The sequence below is a fragment of the Myotis myotis genome, unplaced genomic scaffold (genome assembly GCF_014108235.1).
Source record: "Myotis myotis isolate mMyoMyo1 unplaced genomic scaffold, mMyoMyo1.p scaffold_m19_p_14, whole genome shotgun sequence".
Taxonomy (NCBI): Eukaryota; Metazoa; Chordata; class Mammalia; order Chiroptera; family Vespertilionidae; genus Myotis; species Myotis myotis.
Genome location: NW_023416318.1, coordinates 18,017,735 through 18,022,815, shown reverse-complemented (window position 1 = coordinate 18,022,815; position 5,081 = coordinate 18,017,735).

Sequence of the window (5,081 nt, the reverse complement as noted above, 5' to 3'; positions counted from 1 at the left end):
CACATTGCCCTTCTAAACAAAAAACTCCCCTACATTTAAAATGATACAACTTATAAAACTATCATCAGCAATTCTTGGGAGCATGTACCACAAGTAACATCCCATGTAGCAGGATCAACTGTGACACAATTTTGACCTTTGCCACACTTCTGCTGGCTGAAGTGCCATTAAATCAAGGGGCCTGGAGGAAAAGTGCCAAAGAAGAACTTTCAGCAGCTTGAGGTAAGCGCCTTTGCATATTCCTGAGCTCCAGGCAGGCAAAGCCTGAAGAGTGTAGCACATGAAGGCCCAGGGTACTTGACCCTGAGAATATATCAACCACAACATTGTAACTTCAGTGGTCTCTAGAGTCAAGGGAAGGAGATCTACATTTAAATGCTGTTACTTAATCAGAACAGCCACCCTGTGAGGTGTTTTTCAGATAATAAAGCTGATAGAGAGATTAATGTCTCCTGAAGTCACACAGAGGTGAGGAGTTAGCTTCAAATCCAGGCCTGCCCATGTCCATGTGGGGTGGACCCAAGTTTCCAGGGAAGAGGGGTGTGGTCCTGCCATACACACACACACACACACACACACACACACAAACACACACACAAACACACACATGCTTCAATTCTGTCTTTGAAGGTGTCAGACAGAGACCCTGGCTTCCGGATAACCAACTTGGGGTTCAGCTTAGTCTGACCCTATATGCTAAAAAGAGGAAAGTCTATCACAAGTCCCTCAACACCTACAAAGAGGAAAGTGTTGCAGGAATATGGATTTCCTCAAGTGGTCTCTTTGCCTAGAGTTATGTGGCATCAGTGATGACCCCCAGATGGTGGGGATGGTTCTGCCCTGTAGGAATGAGTGGGGTTAAAATAAAGTGGGCTTATCAGTTTAGTTTCCCTTTGTCTACCCCAGCCAGAGGAAGCTTTGTGTTAGATGGTTCTGGTTGTATTAGCCCCCAATGAATAATCTCCTTGTCTCTTTAAAAGATACTAGAGGCCCCGTGCATGAAATTCATGCACTCAGGGGGGTCTGTTAGCCCGGCCTGTGCCCTCTTGCATTCCAGGAGCCCTCGGGGGATGTCCTACTGATGGCTTAGGCCCACTCCACGCAGTTGGACATCCTTAGTGCTGCCGCGGAGGTGGGAGAGGCTAGAAGCTCATGAGCCCTGAGTTCAGGCTCTGCCAAGCTGTGAGTCCAGCTCTACACTTCTGGCTGAGTGGTGCTCCCGCTATGGGAGCACACTGACCACCAGGGGGCAGCTCCTGTGTTGAGCATCTGCACCCTGGTGGTCAGTGTGCATCATAGCAACTGGTCATTATACCATTTGTTTGATTTGCATATTAGCCTTTTATTATATAAGATGTAAATGTCTAATCACTATTATATATCATTAATTACATATATAATGTTAAATACACCTTCTAACATATATGTCTGATCACTATGCTGTATACCAGAAAATAATATAATATTGTCTGTCTGTCATAATTTAAAAAAAATTTTTTTAAAAAAGGGGGGGAAGTTTCCTATATCATCTTCAGAATCATGACCCTTTACCTCTGGCCCCACCTCATCTCTTCCCCACCCTATATCCACCCACACATTGCCCTCACTGTACCTACTCTTTATCCTCAGACAACCACACTCTTTGATACCTTTGAGACGTTGTTGTTTCTTCTATCTAAAATAGCTCTCCCCCAATCCTCTCTTAGCTGTCTACACCCACCTCAGATGTCACCTTCTTGTCGTAGCTTGCCAAAACATGTCAGGCAAAATTAATTACTCCATTTGGATTCCCAAAGCACTTTGTACATCACTCTATATTGCCTGTCACATGATATGAGAGTATTTGTTCACATGTCTCACTAGTTGGATGATGCACCCTATGGAGGGGAGGGGCCATTTCTTATCCTTACTTACATCCCCAGGGCCTGGAACAAAGGAGGGCTCTGTGAACGTTGTTGGATAGTGGCAGCAACAGCAAAGGTTTTTTTGTTTTGCTTTGCTTTACTTTGTTTTGCCAAGGGTCCTGGGAAGTTCCTTGTGTACAGAAGCACAGGACAAGCTCCTGAATGACAAGACCTCTTCTCCCTCCCTTACCACATTCTCCAGTGGGACTCAGCTCGGTCCCTGGAGAGGACAGCCCCCCAGTTCTCGTACAAGGAGGACATTCATGGGGCAGAGTTTGGTTGGGGGCTCAAAGTGTCTTTTGAAGGACATCAAAGTTCCTTTTCAAAACCGTGATGATAGCTCCCTAGGAGAGGGGAGTAGACACAGAGATGGAGTCACCATTTATGATCAGGGTAACTTTGAACAAGTTAATTCATCTTCCTGAGGTTCAATATCCTCATCTGTACAAATGAGAAAATATGCAGACCTTGTGTTGCTGTGAAGATTAATAATTACTGTTTACTGAATTTATTGGAGCTCTAAGGGCTCTACAAACACCACCCAGAGAGAAAGCCACAGGGACAGAATCAGAACTTGAACCACTACTCAGTGTGAAAAGGACATGGAAAACCGCCAAAGAGCACACAAATGTTAGGTGTAGCCATTTACTGATAGTTCATTTAGATCTGAAAACCTTTGTCCTGTTAGGAACTGAAACTGGGGGGCAAAGACATTTTTCTGGGCCATGGACGGTAACTAACTGTTACAGGAAATTCAAAGGTGGGTGGAGAGCTAGTTGTCCACCAACAAACTGTGCTTCACTTTCCATGGGCTGAAGTGGCTGTCCAGACAGGATTCCATCTCCTGGCTCCTCTTGCATGTAGGTGGGGTCATGCAGTAGCTTCTCCTACAGAGTGTGATCAGAAATGACGTGTCATTTGCAGGTCAAGATGATTAGGAGAAGGGTGTGGATAGCTAAAAGGTAGAAACAACCCAAGCATTTACTGACAGAAAAATGACTAAACAAAATATTGTCTACACATACAATGGAACATTATTCAACCTTAAAAATAAATGAAATTCTCACACACACTACAACATGGATGAACCTTGAAGACAGTATGCTAAGTGAAATGAGTCAATTGCAAAAAACAAATATTCCACCTACATGAGGTAGCTGGAGTAGCCAAATTCATAAGAGACAGAAAGCAGAATGGTGGTTGCCAGGGGCTGGGTAGGGGGTGGAGAGTTAGTGTTTAATGGGTAGTGAGTTTCAGTTTGGGAAAATGAAAGTTCTGGAGATGGATGGGTGGTGAGGGTTGCACAATGTAAATGTGCTTGGTATCACTGAACTGTACACTTAAAAGCTGTTAAAATGGTCAATTTTATGTATATTTTACCTCAACAAAGAAGAAGGTAAAGGAGGAAGAGGAGGAGGAGGGGGAAGAAGAGGAAAAGGAGGAGGGGAAAGAGAAAGAGAAGGAGGAGGAGGAGGAGGAGGAGGAGGAGGAGGAGGAGGAGGAGGAGGAGGAGAAGAGAGGAAGAGAAGAGACTTCTCTACACCTGCCAGTTAGATGCAGAGACTTTCCAGGTCCAGAGACTGGAACAGCCACAAGTGGAAGCAGCCACATGACAAAAAGCCACTTGCTGACTAGGAATCTGGCGCTGGGCTCTTCTGTGAGTGATAAGTAGACTTCTAATGTGTGAAACCATTTAAATCGGGGTTTAATTTGTTACAGCAGTGACTGGAACTCTAACACAACCTGCAGCCAATGCTGATGGTTGATGTCACAGGATGTTAACACTGCAATGTGGTCCCCTGAGAATGGCATGAGGGAAAGTTCCAGAGCTTGGCTTGGTTTGGGGCTGAGGAGATGTTGGCGCTAAGGGCCCACCTTCAAGTTCAGCAGTTCTCAAAGACTGAGTTAGAATCCTTGGCTGTGAGATGGCTTCCAAGGACTCTGTTACTGAGAAAACCCAAAGGAGCTTATCTCCTTTAAGACACATCACCCATTCAGTGATGAGAACTGGGTGTAGAAATGCAGAGAGAGAAGGGAACTATGGCCCTCAGTCACCCAAGGGCAGACATGGGAACCTGTCCCCACATGCTCTTCTCAGCACCCTTGGGCCCAGGGGAAGCGACTCCCTGTGGCTCCAGTTGGGCAGCAACCTTAGCTGAGCATAGTATTGAAGGGGGCAGGGATTGTCCTGTCTTGTGCTCAAGAGACAATTGCCAGTGGGACCTGCACCAGGGCTGATGGCTCTGCCACTAACCCCAGGATTAGCAACAAGAGGAGTTCCAGCCTCAAAAGGTGGGAGCAACCAGGACAGGCTCTGGGGCTCAAATGGAGTCATGGAATTACAAACTGGCAGCAACTACAATTGTGGGAACTGGTTGTTCAGACTCTAGCCCCTCTGACTTTAGCAGCAACCCAAGACCCCTGGATTTGGCAGTGACGGAGGAGCTCCCTAACCTCAAGGCATGCCTCTGAGGTGGCTCCAGGTATCAGATAAGCATTCAGATAAGAACACCTCTGGACCTCTTTGGCTCACCACATGACAGTGACCTTGGGAAAGAGAGAAGGCCTTCCTTGTCCTTGCAATAGAGGGACTGAAGCTGGAGCCAAACTAATGGAACTGATAAAAGAGGTGCAATCTCATCTCATTCTTAATTTTGCAGAGAATTTATGGTTTTAATGAATTAGAGCAGCAGTCGCCAACCGGTGGTCTGCGAACCACTAGTGGTCCATGAGGTCCAAAAGGTTGGCGACCGCTGAATTAGGCCAATTTCAGGTTACTTTATAATGACAATATTCTTATGTGCATGCCTCCTGTGCTCTTAAGCTGGAGAGGAAGCAATGGAGTTAGGCCTAGGGAGCCAGGAATTGCACATAAATTTGACAATTGTGTCAAAATGTGGGAAGGCTCATAGGAGTGAGTCATGCAGGTGATGGTAATGTGAGTTACATTGCAGTAAAGATTGAGAATGATTGATCTTTACAGATTCCCACCCCTACCCTACCCCTGGATTCAATGTCAATGTTTATTAAATGCACGATTGCCTCTCTCTTCCTCATGATAGCTGAAAACCTCCAGGATTCTCCGGCAGTGGTCACCACACTGCTGTGGGCTCTGACCTCCCCTAGCTTGCCCTGGGCATTCACTGTGTGATGTGACACACCGGGCTCTGGGGCATT